General features: G+C 34.8%; 1 non-coding gene and 1 pseudogene across 1 annotated transcript; both read left to right on the top strand.

Moving 5' to 3' along the window:
- Positions 1-1,092: 1,092 nt before the first annotated feature.
- On the top strand, positions 1,093-1,301 carry LOC126765650 (small nucleolar RNA U3). Its single transcript, XR_007668510.1, has one exon. It is a non-coding gene; the product is annotated as a small nucleolar RNA U3 (small nucleolar RNA).
- Positions 1,302-8,520: 7,219 nt separating this feature from the next.
- On the top strand, positions 8,521-8,745 carry LOC126765657 (small nucleolar RNA U3; annotated as a pseudogene).
- The last annotated feature ends 7,052 nt before the right edge of the window (positions 8,746-15,797 follow it).

The following is a 15,797-nucleotide window of genomic DNA, read 5'->3' as shown; positions in this document are numbered from 1 at the left end:
AGACAATGCTCGCCGATACCAAGGGATGATTCAAGTATCCCTGTCCCACAAAGAATAGAAGAAGAACTGCTCATTGATATGGTCATAGAGCTTTGATTTTATTCTGTGGCTTTGGAAATTCAAGTCAACAAAGCAGAGCATCTGTTTCTACCGGAGAAAAGGAAGTTTATCATTTCAATAACAAACCACCAGCTAGCGGACAAGGGTAGTTTTTCTCGAGCGAGTTACCGCGGCAGGCATGATAAACGCATGACTGAAGCCTTCGCCGTTGTGGGTTAAGGTAGAGCGATTACAGCTGAATACTGCATCTTAATTGTCGTGGTGAGGACAACTAAGGACGTAACTATATATCCTGTAGAGTTCTTAAATTCCATCGACTTGTCAGGAATACCCTCTTAATATACTATAATAATACTTAATAACACAGCCCGACAAAATTAAAAAAATTTTTGCTTCTTTGAATTTATCAACTGATCCTAGTTAATTTGGGCGCGCTGAATTCAAATCTGTAATCAGTTTGGCTCTATCAGCTCTAGTTTTCATGATATACCTTTTTTTTGAAGTTATACTTCTTATACGAATTCGGAAAAGGTTGCGATAGATTCAGGTTGCACAACCTTGCTCAATATGAATCTACGCAACCTTGTCTGCGAAGATGTTCGAGCAGCAAGCGAAGCAGTGACAATCGGCGATCGTTTGTTCGTTTCTTTCGGCACAGCTCGGCTTTTCTACCAACAACACAATGTTGCCATGCTTATGTTGTTGTTGTTTTTGTAGAACAATGTTTCAATTTTTGGTTGGTGACATATTCAATTAAAAATAAATTCTGATGGGATTCGAACCTACGTACCTACGTGCTCGCCGTAACTTTTGAAGCGCTTACCCCCTCGACCACCATTGACTCCTGCATTGCGTTGTCCTAATTATGGTTTGGTTATGCATGAAAGAAATATACAATGGATCGCCGATTGTTACCTCTTTCTTGTTCTTCTTGTTCATTATTGAATTTATACTGCTTTTTCTTTCCTTTGTCTTTCATTTCTGCGAATTCTCAACTATTTTATGTGCCCTTTTGTTGATATTTGAAAAATTAAGACTATACTTCACTACAGAAATGATCCTGTGAAGTACGGTCTTCATTTACATTTTTTGGAAATCGACCCACGATGACGAAGTATTTTCGTTTTATCTGACAGCGTGAGGTTAAGAAGTTCATTTCTAATTTTGTCTTGTGGCATATTAGAAATGATGTTTCTTCGAAAATCATTCGCTTACAACGGATAAAACGACTTCTGAGTGGTGATTTTAATGAATGAATTCCTTTTGGTTGAACCGCTCTGCGTTGGCCGTTGAAAAGTTAAAACTATACTTCTCAGGATCATTCATTTCTTCAAAGAAATTAATGACATTTAGAAATATGCATATTTGCATTATTTCGTTGTCATTTCCATATTCGTAGCAATAGAAGTTCTATGGCATAAGTAAAGTAATGGCCGCCGATTGTCACCCCTTGCTGCTGTAGCAGCTTCGCCTATGTGTACGCATATGTATGTTTGTATGCTTGTGCATTATTCGGCAATGTATGCAAATATATGTACATATAAGTATATATGAATGTATGAACAAGTCAATGCGCGCACATGTAATATGTATGTATATTGATAAGTGATGAAAAATTTCTGAACGCGCACATGCGTATACATACACTCGTATGAGCATGTGCAGATACACAAGATAGGATAGAAGATGTATGCCTTTTAACATCGTAAACTATACTAATAAATATTTTTCGTACTAATAGAAATTAAATTTATCACAGCAATATTATGTATATGTATATTAGGTGACAATCGACGATCGTTTGTTCGTTTCTTTCGGCACAGCTCGGCTTTTCTTTACATGCTTATGCTGTTGTTGTTTTTGTAGAACAATGTTTCAATTTTATATAATAAATAATATATACTATTTATATAATAAATAATTTTATATAATAAATAATATAATATTTTTATACTCTCGCAACAATGTTGCTAAGGAGACTATTATAGTTTTGTTCACATAACGGTTGTTTGTAAGTCCTAAAACTAAAAGAGTCAGATATAGGGTTATACATATATACCAAAGTGATCAGGGTGACGAGTAGAGTCGAAATCCGGATGTCTGTCTGTCCGTCCGTCCGTCTGTCCGTCCGTCCGTCCGTGCAAGCTGTAACTTGAGTAAAAATTGAGATATCATGATGAAACTTGGTACACGTATTCCTTGGCTCCATAAGAAGGTTAAGTTCGAAGATGGGCAAAATCGGCCAACTGCCACGCCCACAAAATGGCGGAAACCGAAAACCTATAAAGTGTCATAACTAAGCCATAAATAAAGATATTAAAGTGCAATTTGGCGCAAGGGATCGCATTAGGGAGGGGCATATTTGGACGTAATTTTTTGGAAAAGTGGGCGTGACTCCGCCCCCTACTAAGTTTTTTGTACGTATCTCGGAAACTACTATAGCTATGTCAACCAACCTCTACAGAGTCGTTTTCTTCAGGCATTTTCATATACAGTTCAAAAATGGAAGAAATCGGATAATAACCACGCCCATCTCCCATACAAAGGTTATGTTGAAAATCACTAAAAGTGCGTTAACGGACTAACAAAAAACGTCAGAAACACTAAATTTTACTGAAGAAATTGCAGAAGGAAGCTGCACCCAAGATTTTTTTAAAAATTTAAAATGGGCGTGGCCTCGCTCACTTATCGACCAAAAACCATATCTCAGGAACTACTCTACCGATTTCAATGAAATTCGGTATATAATATTTTCTTAACACCCTGATGACATGTACGAAATATAGGTGAAATCGGTTCACAACCACGCCTTCTTCCAATATAACGCTATTTTGAATTCCATCTGATGCCTTCTCTGTATAATACATATATAGTACATTAGGAACCAATGATGATAGCGGAATAAAACTTTACAAAAATACGGTATTTGAAAAATATGTAAATGACGTATAATGAAATCTCGATTATCACTTTATCATGCGAGAGTATAAAATGCTCGGTGACACCCGAACTGAGCCCTTCCTTACTTGTTCTTACTAATAGAAATTAAATTTATCACAGCAATATTATGTATATGTATATTATGTGATAATATACTGACTTAAGTATGGTTTGGTTATGCATGTACATAAGAAACATACGATGTTTCTAATAATTTTGTTTAAGTATAGAAATATGCTTTTGTAGAACATTTGCTTTCGCAAACATACAGACAAATGTGCAAACGACATAATATATGTATGTATGATTGTTTCGCATTTTGCTTCTACGCCGGTCAAATCTCTATACAAAAATCGGCTGAAATGTGTGAGAAAATAAAAAATGGACAACTAGGGCAAATAATTTTTAAAAAATTTATTGACAGTTAAATATAAATGAAAATACATGCAAATTTACTTAAATTTATTGAAATTTCGTGTCGCATTTTTCGGCACTTTCAAATTAATTAATATAAGTAATATTCACGACTTAACCCGCACACGTCTTATTCGCGCAAAATTTCCAACTTTATGAAAATTGGCGCAATTATTGACATGAGAAATTGAAATGCCGACGGCAAAACGAAATTGCTTACATTCGTACATTGCGTATGAATCATGAAAATATCATCATAACGTTTAGGTAAATCTTTTGAAGTTATACTTCTTATACGAGTTCGGAAAAGGTTGCGATAGATTCAGGTTGCACAACCTTGCTCAATATGAATCTACGCAACCCCTTGCTCAATATGAATCTACGCAACCTTGTCTGCGAAGATGTTCGAGCAGCAAGCGAAGCGGTGACAATCGGCGATCGTTTGTTCGTTTCTTTCGGCACAGCTCGGCTTTTCTACCAACAACACAATGTTGCCATGCTTACGCTGTTGTTGTTTTTGTAGAACAATGTTTCAATTTTTGGTTGGTGACATATGCAATTAAAAATAAATTCTGTTGGGATTCGAACCTACATGCTCGTCGTAACTTTTCATGCGCTTACCACCAACACCAACATTGACACTTGTATTGCGTTGTCCTAATTATGGTTTGGTTATGCATGAAAGAAATATACAATGGATCGCCGATTGTTACCTCTTTCCTTGCTGCTGCTGCGCATATGTATGTTTGTATGCTTGTGCATTATTGAAGTTATGCTGCTTTTTCTTTCGTTTGTCTTTCGTTTCTGCGAATTCTCAACTATTTTGCGTATATTTTGGTTGAAATACTCTGCGTTGGCCGTTGAAAAATTAAGGCTATACTTTACAGGATCATTTCTGTAGTTAGCAGGAATAAAGGGATGTTAAACTTATTCCAGTGTGAGAGCGCCTCAAAATTAGCGTTTTTTATAACATTTTCCATTCTTGCCAGATTGAACAAAATAACAATTTTTGGGTATTTATCAACCCAATACCCAACATTTAGTACGAATAAAAGTTACTAAATAGTGGTTATTTATTATATGAAGAAACTAATTAAATCTTTTTAAAGAATATTATAACAACTGACTTTTGTCCTTTCAGTACCCAATAATAGGATTTAAGCTTGTTAGCTCTCAATCATTAAATGTTTTTAATAATTTTCCATTGAAAATAAAACTATGATGCTTCAAATTACAAAACGTTTCATCAAATATCTTTAAATTTCACAAATTTATTTAATTTTCATTGTTTTACATGTTTTATAGGTGGTCTTGAACGATGCAACAAATCCCTCCGTTTACATATTTTTTTGGTAAGATTTCAATCTGGCCATCGCTCGTTTCCAATTGCTAAACGTAAAAACCTCCTGAACTCGATCAACTGTCAAAGTTTAGGTGAGTCTCACTGGAAGTGAGAGAACAATTGCTAAACGTCAAAACCTCCTGAACTTTGACAGTTGATCGAGTTCACGAGGTTTTGACGTTTAGCAATTAGAAACGAGCGATGGCCAGATTGAAATCTTACCAAAAAATATATAAACGGAGGGATTTGTTGCATCGTTCAAGACCACTTATAAAAAATGCAAAACAACGAAAATTAAATGACGTTAAAATTACAAAACGTTTCATGAAATATATTTAAATTCGCATTTTCTTTGATATTCATTGTTTTAAATTTTTATTAGCGGTCTTGAACAGCGGCAACAAATTCCTCCGTTTACATATTTTTTTGGTAAGATTTCAATCTGACCATCGCTCGTTTCCAATTGCTAAACGTCAAAACCTCCCCAATCCAGTCAACTGTCAAAGTTTAGGTGGTTTTGACGTTTAGCAATTGTTCTCTCACTTCCAGTGAGAGAGCAGTTGGACATCTCTTTATCTCTGATGGATAATATGATACGAGACTCTTTGTTTGGGGAGAGAGCTGTCAAAACTCGCATTTTTTATAAGATTTGCCAATGATGCCACTGCTGAAAAATATTAGATTGGGTATTTATTAAATTATACAAAACTCTAAATTAAACACTTGGAAAATGCATACATATATAAATGCTAAAATACAAAATCATTAATTAATTTACATAAACATTTATTTTGCCAAAATATGTTCAAATAGTTCAATGAAATTACATTTCACACTAATTGTTATCTATGATAAAGGGATGTCCAACTTATTCCAGTGTGAGAGCGCTTCAAAATTAGCGTTTTTTATAACATTTTCCATTACGGCCAGATTGGACAAAACTACAATTTTTGGGCATTTATCAACCCAATACCCAACATTTAGTACGAATAAAAATTACTATGTAGGGATTAATTAATATATAGAGATACTACTTTAATGTTTTATGGTACGTTAAAACAACTAACTTTTGACATTTCAATACCCAATAAAAGGATTTAAGCTTGTTAGCTCTCAATCAATGCATGTTTTTAATAATTTTCTATTGATAATAATACTATGATGCTTGAGATTACAAAATGTTTAGTTAAATGCATTTAAATTTCACAACTTCATTTAATTTTCGTTGTTTTGCATTTTTTATAAGTGGTCTTGAACGATGCAACAAATCCCTCCGTTTATATATTTTTTGGTAAGATTTCAATCTGGCCATCGCTCGTTTCTAATTGCTAAACGTCAAAACCTCGTGAACTCGATCAACTGTCAAAGTTCAGGAGGTTTTGACGTTTAGCAATTATTCTCTCACTTCCAGTGAGACTCACCTAAACTTTGACAGTTGATCGAGTTCAGGAGGTTTTTACGTTTAGCAATTGGAAACGAGCGATGGCCAGATTGAAATCTTACCAAAAAAATATGTAAACGGAGGGATTTGTTGCATCGTTCAAGACCACCTATAAAACATGTAAAACAATGAAAATTAAATAAATTTGTGAAATTTAAAGATATTTGATGAAACGTTTTGTAATTTGAAGCATCATAGTTTTATTTTCAATGGAAAATTATTAAAAACATTTAATGATTGAGAGCTAACAAGCTTAAATCCTATTATTGGGTACTGAAAGGACAAAAGTCAGTTGTTATAATATTCTTTAAAAAGATTTAATTAGTTTCTTCATATAATAAATAACCACTATTTAGTAACTTTTATTCGTACTAAATGTTGGTATTGGGTTGATAAATACCCAAAAATTGTTATTTTGTTCAATCTGGCAAGAATGGAAAATGTTATAAAAAACGCTAATTTTGAGGCGCTCTCACGCTGGAACAAGTTTAACATCCCTTTCTTCCTGGTATGGGCTTGTTCGCGTACCGATCCATGTTCGCGAAAATGTTTGATTTTTTACGATCTCATTTCTCTCGTGTCGCCGAACCGTGAAGATCGCAGACAATGGCAAGTGTTAAGGGGAGAGCCTGCTTTCGAGGCTTCAAAAAATCGATTTTTTTGAGGATTTTTTTTGGGAGGGAAAGAAATAATTTATTCAAGCGAAATTTCTAGGCTTTATAGTTATATGGTTGAACATCTTTCACAAATTTTTTGGATACGAAATCTTTGATATTCTGCCTTTGGGAAGTAATTGACCGATGCATCTCGCATGTACATTTTTCGGACGGCGTGCAGGATGCAGGTCGCAATTTCTATCGGAAACAAAAAATTCAAACAGATTCATACTTTTTATTAATTTATCTTCTAGTTAAACTATGAAAATTCCAAAAAAAAGTGTAAAATTTAAAATTTTTTTAAAAATTGAATAAATAGTGGCTTTTGACCAAAAAAATTTTACTTTATGCTGTTTAAAAATATGTTAAAACTTGACTTCTCTTAATATTGTTTTTAGTTTAAATAGAAGATAATTGTATGCCAATGATAATAAACTTTGCTCTAATTCCATACGACGTTTAGTTTTTTTTCTATTCTGCCCGCCTAGTAAGAATAATCGTAAAAATGAAAAACCGAGAAGTCACGCTTCAAAGTTTTCGCTTTTTGCCCAAGCACTCATACGTATATCTGCTAGAAGCTCGGTCACCATTTCCCTTCTAGCTGCGATAATATTTCGAATTCCCATCTATAACTTTGGGACATATTCTTAGATAATTTTAAAGAGATTTAAGCAAAAAAAAAAATCGATTGTTTGAAGCTTCTCAAGCAGGCTCCCCCTTAATAAAGATTTCGTATCAGAATTTATTGGTCTTAAAAAAAATGAATTAGCAATTTGGCAAGCGAAAAGAGATAAATATAAAAATAAAATTGAGAAAAATAAAAGTTGGAATAACTTATTAACGAAATTCAAAGAAATAGATAAAAATGCTACATTAGAAATAAATTCCAAGAAATGTTCCGCTTGCCTGTCGCACATGTTAACTCTGTGAAGAGCGAACGCAAATTGGATTTGTGTGTCGTGTATGGGCAAACGAATTCATACCGATCGATCGCACTTGTGTGCTCGTGTGTGGGCACTTTCACTAATAAAGGCATTGATAACTTGATCAGAATCTCTTTTCTAGCTCTCTCGCTTGTCAGCTGGCAGGGCACCCTGACATGGATTACAGGGATAATGGGACGCCCAACTTATTCCAGCGTGAGAGCACCTCAAAAAAAGCGTTCTTTATAACATTTTCCATTATGGCCAGACCTAACAAAACAAAAATTTTTGGGCATTTTAAATTAAAACACCCAACATTTATTACGATTGCATATTATTATATATTGGACTTTTAATATATGACGAAACTACTTAAATCCTTTTTTATGATTTTATGGTATATTAAAACAACTGACTTTTGATCTTTCAATACTTAATAAGGTGAATTAAGCCTGTTAGTTCTCCATTATCAAATGTCGTTAATCATTTGTAATTGAAAATTAATTCTATTATGCATCAAATTACAAAACGTTTCATGAAATATATTTAAATTCGCATTTTCTTTGATATTCATTGTTTTAAATTTTTATTAGCGGTCTTGAACAGCGGCAACAAATTCCTCCGTTTACATATTTTTTTGGTAACATTTCAATCTGGCCATCGCTCGTTTCCAATTGCTAAACGTCAAAACCTCCCCAATCCAGTCAACTGTCAAAGTTTAGGTGGTTTTGACGTTTAGCAATTGTTCTCTCACTTCCAGTGAGAGAGCAGTTAAACATCTCTTTATCTCTGGTAGTTAGTCTTCATTTACATTTTTTTGGAAATCGACCCGCAATGACGAACTTTATCGTTTTATCTGACAGCGTGAGGTTTAAGAAGTTCATTTCTAATTCTGTCTTGTGGCATATTAGAAATGATGTTTCTTCGAAAATCGTTCGCTTACAACGGATAAAACGACTTCTGAGTTGTGATTTTAATGAATAAATTCCTTTTGGTTGAAATGTTCTGCGTTGGCCGTTGAAAAGTTAAGACTATACTTTTCAGGATCATTCATTCCTTTCATTTCTTCAAAAAAAATTAATGACATTTAGAAATATGCATATTTGCATTATTTCGTTGCCATTTCCATATTCGTAGCAATAGAATTTCTATGGCATAAGTATAATGGCCGCCGATTGTCACCCCTAGCAGTTTCTCCTACAAACATGCGTAAATATGTATGTATGTATACGTATGATCGTGAATACATATCGACGCAGATTTTTGCGAGAAGCACCAGAAAGTTGTGCAATTTATGATTTTTGGCTTTTGCCATCGTCGCGAAAAGACGACTTGTTGGCAAAGAGAGATGATTACGTTGCATCTTCTCTTCCGCAACGAAGAGACAGAACTACTTTTCTTGTCAAAATTCCTTTATTTAGACTTTGGTTTATTCTTCATTTTATGTGCATAATAAATTTATAAAATGCGAACTTAAGTTTTCTAGTTTTCTTTCATACAAAATGATATGCATTTCTTGGAATATCACTAAGAAGTATAACTTCATCCGCGCGTAGGGACTCCACGCAGCTTTTTTTTCAGGTCATAAGTTAAGTGGAGGGCATAAAAAAGCTATATCATGAAAACTAGAGCTGATAGAGACAAACTGATTACAGATTTGAATTCAGCGCGCCCAAATTATTATTTTTTTCAGGTCATAAGTTAAGTGGAGGGTATAAAAAAGCTATATGTGACCTGGTCTACGAAAAGGGGCTAACGTGCGAAAACTAGTTTTCTGGGAAAAGCTGTTAAAAGTAATCGTCAGTTTCTCGTTATCTCATTAATTGTTCTCCTTTTTTTGACACCTAAGCCCCCTTTTCGTAAACCAGGTCACATATCATGAAAACAAGAGCTGATGGAGACAAACTGATTACAGATTTGAATTCAGCGCGCCCAAATTAACTAGCATTTTTAATGCGACATTTTTTTGCGACATTTTTTTCAGGTCATAAGTTAAGTGGAGGGTATAAAAAAGCTATATCATGAAAGCTTGAGCTGATAGAGATAAACTGATTACAGATTTGAATTCAGCGCACCCAAATTAACTAGAATCAGTTGATAAATTCAAAGAAGCAAATTGAGTGTCGGCCTGTGTAATCAAAGTTGATGTGCCTATCATACTGATACGTCATGAATGCTCTCATACAATGCAACGAAACTAGGTTATGTATCACAGAGCTGAGACGGTACCTCATCAAGGCCACCGTTCTGGCTGGAGGGATCAAAGAAGAGACAGTATTGACACCCAGGCTCGGTATAATACCCAGAAGCTCACCCTTTCAGTTCAAACTTTGTCTTTCTATTGAGTATATGTATTGCAAAATGGGCAACATATTTAGCAAACTTAATTTTACGCATACTACAACTTAATTCCGAAAATATGTTAACTAGGTCTACAACTACCCCAATTCCCATACACTATGTATATACTGATTTTTGTTGTTGTAGCAGATTTTATGCCATACTGTAACGAACACGGATGATCGAACAAACTCGATTCGACGATAAATTGCCAGATTCAACTAAACAGCAAAATTTGTAATTGCCAAAATGTTCGAGTGGCGAAGTTTTGTTAACGATCTAGTATGTAAGGGCAACCAGATTGTGCAGCAGACACACTTCTAGTAAGCGTGTGGCCGTGTAAAGTACAATTGAGATATAATAAGAAGTTGTTATTTTGGATAATACTTAAGTAGTAATGCGTTAAGTTGTTGGAATTAGAAATAAGGACAAATGCATAGCTATTAAATTGGGACGTTTATTTAATAATCCAGTGAACGAACTTAAGAGTGAGTTGCAAGATAGACAATTTAATGGGGAATCCTATACAATATCATTATGTAACTATATCGATATCAAATTAGCAATATATCGATTTCCAGTCGTTTTGATTTTCCATCCGACTATAACCGCATATTTTGACCAAAATGTAATGTCAATGAAATTGAGCCAGAATTTGGTTTCAAGCTTATACCCTTAACATAATAACTTCCGATTGTTGGGCTGGAATTTTTCTGACAATATGAGGTTATATATTGTAATCAATTTAGTTCCTTCGAATAGTACAATTTGGATTCGTTCTCAAAATCCGCGGTTTTGATCCTTGCAAATTGCTACAGTATACCATTTCAGGTTACACTCGATCTTTTCACTTCGTCCGTCTGTCCATGCAAGCTGTAACTTGAGTAGAAATTAAGACATATTGAAGAAACTTAGAACACATATTCCTTGGGGAAAAAGTAAGGACGACTTCGTAAACGCATAATTGGACAATTGCTGCGCCCAAAAAATGTCAGTACTCGAAAACCTAAAAAGTGTCATAACTAAGCCCTAAATTAAAGAACAAAACTCAAATTTGGAGCGACTAAACCACTAAGGCGGTGCACCTGTATTACAAAACTCAAATTTGGAGCGACCAAACAATTAAGGAGGTGCACCTGTAGTTGGAAAGGCTTTAAAAAGTGGTCGTGGTCCCGTCCCCTAATTTTTAGAGGACATATCTTCCAAACCAGCAAGGTTTTGCCACCCAAATTTACATAAGACTAATATTTTTAATCTTTCTTACGATGGTGTGAAAATGGGTGAAAAGGTGATGATAACACTGTCCACTCCCCAGCGGTTTGGGCAAAAACTACTAAAAATGCAATAAATCAATAACTATATGCGTCAGAAACATTAAATTTTGCACTCAGGATGGCACAAGAAACCTGGCCGCTTTTGAAGGAAAGCGGCTAATGTCAAAATAGAATGATAAAATAACTGATATTCAAGGTTTTGAAACGTCCGTCTATAAAGTTATGCAATTTCTGTTCTTAACATTCGCAATTCAAAATAATTTTTTTTTCTTTTCAGCAATATGGTCAAAAACTAAAAGAGGATCAGTGTGTGTTTAAATCATGGCATATAACCGAGACTGCTTGTTAGTGTATAATGATTGAGCTACATGTAAAATTTAATACTATTTGGTATATAGTTTTAATAATTTCCTCTATATCAACTGGTATAAAATCAGGTAAGTTGCACAATTGCATATTCAAGAACTTTGTTCAAAGAATTGTTCACATCTATTTCACATAACTTCAATTTAACATACTCTGTTGCAAAAGTAGCTGCAATGAAAACCATGTTAACACTAAACATAACATAATCGATCAAATGACCCATTTTTGAACATTTGCATTAGTAATACATGTAGTACATATGTATATTATTATTTACCGCATGCGGTAATTTGACGGTGAGAACATTTTTATACTCAAGCAATATATGCAAACTGCCATCTCCGAAATATTCAAAAAATTTATGAGTTCTTGTGATAGAGTTATTATCGCCCAATCATCATATATTGGTTTTGGTGAAAACTATTAAAAGTTCTATAACTCACTAGCTAAATAAGTCATATGCATCAAATCCCACTTCCCACACAATTTCGGCGGAGTTCGTTATCGCACCAGTGCCACGCCTACAAAACGCCATTAAATGAAAACTTACTAGGCATCAAATTAAGATAAAGAACTGTACTTTGGCAAAAGGTATCACAGTAACAAGAGACATCTGTGGGCGTAGCCTCGTTTTCTACTACCACTAAATTTACTATAGTCAAAGCCACTTAATGGCCATGGAAAGTCCCGAATATTCCAAATTTTGCTGTAACCTATTAACAGTGGCTGACTTCATAAACGCAGTTTGCAATGCAACACTGCAATGCCTAGTGTTCATAATCGCATCAGACACAAGCTTGGCAATGTCGCGTGTTCATTATTGCATGGCAATGCTTTTTTATGCGCAACATATGCCAAACTTGTGCATTGTTTTCATTTGTGATGCTTTAGTGGCTTTTCTTGGCGGCACAAAGTAAAAAAAAAAACAAAATATAAATTTGTGGTGAAAATGGCGGATTTATGGTAAGTAAAAGTGGTTTACTTTAAAGATTATAGTTTTACTTATGATTTTTTAGTAATTTCTGTATATGCATAGTGAAAAAAAGTGGAACCATGGGAGGAAGAAATTACTTATAGAAATCAGATTAAAGTATGAGCCAGATTTCGTTGCAAAAAAAAAGAGGAACACACTTTGGGAGCAAATAATGCGGGATGTGAAGGAAATTGATAACACATTCCCATTCTCCAAGGACGAAAGTACCAGATGTTTTGTTAATATAATGGGCACCTACAAACGAATAAAAAAACGCAACAACACATCTGGGGAAGGCGCAACAAATTGGGAATTTTTCCAAACATTGGATGAAGTTTTCGGCAGCCGCAGTAGTGTCATTGTGCCTGATGCCATGCTGGAATCTTCCCTTGAGTCCGTAATTCAAGATTTAAGTAATGATCCACCCGATAGCCCTACGGTGTTGGACTTAGATGCAACATTACCTAGTACTAGCACTCCAAGAAATAAACTAACAAGAAAAAGCAATGTGTTAGAGTTTTCAAACAAGGAATCGGAAGAAGATGCCAAAGTTATGAAGAAATTGCTGGACATGGAGGCAGAGAAGCTAGCAGTGGAAAAAGAAAAATTGGTCGAATTGAAAGAAATTCGTACACTGTTCCAGAAAATACTCGACAAATCTTAGAATTCAAGTACATATGTTTTACGTTTAACCTTGAATGAATTTTTCATATTAAATTTTAAGTGTAAAATTAATTGTTCTTTGTTTATTTTTTTTCCTATAAGTGCAAAATGAACTGACTGTTATTTTATTTTTATTTTTTCTTTATTGGGTTTAATAAAGTTTAAAAAACAACTATAACTTTATAGTCCAAACAGTTTTCAATTAGGCAGACAATAGCGTGGCCAGTGCCTCCCTTTGTCCCGATGTAGTCGGATCTTCGACTATTTGGGGATCAGTATGTGCTTGTTCTTCATCTATTTCATCGACTGAGTAGCCTTCATTTTCAATTATTATGTTATGAACAATCATGCATGCCATTGTAATTAATTTTGGCATATATGGACGTTGAGCTTCGATGTATTTGAGAATTCTAAATTTTTTTTTTTAAACACCAAATGCTTGTTCCACAACAACGCGAGTTGAAGACAGAATCGCATTGTATTTTGACTGCATTGGTGTTAAGAACCTGTTATCACGATAGGACACCATAAGGAACAATTCTAATGGATACCCTCCATCGCCCAACAAATGGTAATTAGAACAGATTTTAATCTCCTTGCTAATTATAGCTTTCCTGACAGAGCTCCTTTGCCAAACTGATGCGTCGTGGCATGCACCTGGACAGCCGATAAATGCATCTATAAACCTCATTCGACTATCTACAATAGCCTGAAAAAAATATTTCCAGTTAATAATTATTATCAGGCAAAAAAATTAATTTTTTACCTGTGTAATGATTGAATATGTTCCCTTTCGGTTGCGATAGCTGATTTCATCTTTTATAGGCTGCGAAATTGGAATATGGGTTCCGTCGATGCATCCAATTACAAAAGGAAAAGGATTATACCGCAGGTTTGTAAATTCTTCATTTACTTGTTTTTGTTCCGCTGCAGTTTTGGGAAATTTGATTACATCTCCCTTCAAGCGGCAAATCATTTTAATTATTTTCAAAAACACCTTATATGCGAGTCCAACTGCCACACCAAACCGATCGCTGACATCTCTGAAAGAGCAATTATTGCTTAGCTTCCAAATTGTTATTTGTAAAGCTTTTTTCAACGTTATTGCTATACGTCCAGTTTCACTTGAATTCCACCAGGGCTTAATCGCAATCTGCAACTTCTTTACATTAGGGGTATTAGTTTTTTCAACTTACTCAATACTCTACGTATTTTATAATAAATACCTGAAATGTACTTTTCTTCATTCGAAAATGAGAATAAAATACATCGTCCTCCATGCTTTCGATAACCTTACAAAAATTTTTGGTTTTTGGAATTTTTCTCCGTGAATTTTCGCTAGCTAATAATGCAAGACGACGGCGTTTTCTTTTGTTTATTACATTTTTGATAACACTGCTGCTTGATTCTCTATTATCAGCCAATTCCGAGGCTGTTTTCAAAAGAATACAGCAATATTCCTGCACATTCATTTAAAAAAACTTTGTTGTCGAATATGTTAATGTTAGTGATGCGAGGTACCAATCTTTTGCGCGTTCATAAATGCAGTAAAATGCCAACAATTTATTTGACAAAGCAGTGTTGCCATGCAACATTACTTTGCATTGTAAATGAATTTCTTTGCAGTGTTGCATTGCAAACTGCGTTTATGAAGTCAGCCAGTTTCTTCAAATAATTAATGTTGAATCCTTTCGCAAAATTTGTATACTCTTGCAACCTGTTGTCCTGGTTTTGTTCACCTAACGCTTGTACGTATCACCTAAAATTAAGCGAGATAGACATTGTTGTTGGTGTTAATACTGGTTTCAAGATAGACGAACACAACCCATGAGCGAAGTTATGATTGTCAACAGTGACGTGGGAGCCAAGTCGCGAGTGCGAAGATTGTTTGTTTGATGACAGGAGATATTTCGTCTTGCATTGACTCATTACCAGTCCCATTTGCTTCGCTTCCTTATCCAGTCTGGAGAAAGCAGAACTAACGGCGCAGATGTTGAAGCCAATGATGTAAATATCATCGGCGTACGCTAGCTCTTATAGAAAATTGTACATGTCGATTAAGCTATGCAGTTCGAATTATTTTTTCTAGCAGTAGATTGAAGAAGTCGCACGATAGGGGGTCACGATTGTATCAGAAACGTTCTTCCCGTTACTGATAGAACTTTTGCTGTTGCTCAACGTCAGCTTACACAGCCGCATTAGTTTTGAGGAAATACCAAATTCAGACATAGCGGCATAAAGGCAACTACTTTTCGAGCCGTTAAAAGCAGCTTTGAAATCGACGAAGAGGTGGTGTGTGTTGATTCGCTTTTCACGGGTCTTTTCGAAGATTTGGCGCAAGGTGATGTTGACTTTCCAATTCTTAAGCCACAGTGATAAGGTCTAATCAGTTTGTTCACGGTGGG

The sequence above is a fragment of the Bactrocera neohumeralis genome, unplaced genomic scaffold (genome assembly GCF_024586455.1).
Source record: "Bactrocera neohumeralis isolate Rockhampton unplaced genomic scaffold, APGP_CSIRO_Bneo_wtdbg2-racon-allhic-juicebox.fasta_v2 cluster10, whole genome shotgun sequence".
NCBI lineage: Eukaryota > Metazoa > Arthropoda > Insecta > Diptera > Tephritidae > Bactrocera > Bactrocera neohumeralis.
The sequence above is the reverse complement of the archived record's forward strand: the minus strand, read 5'-3'. Positions and strand labels throughout refer to the sequence as shown.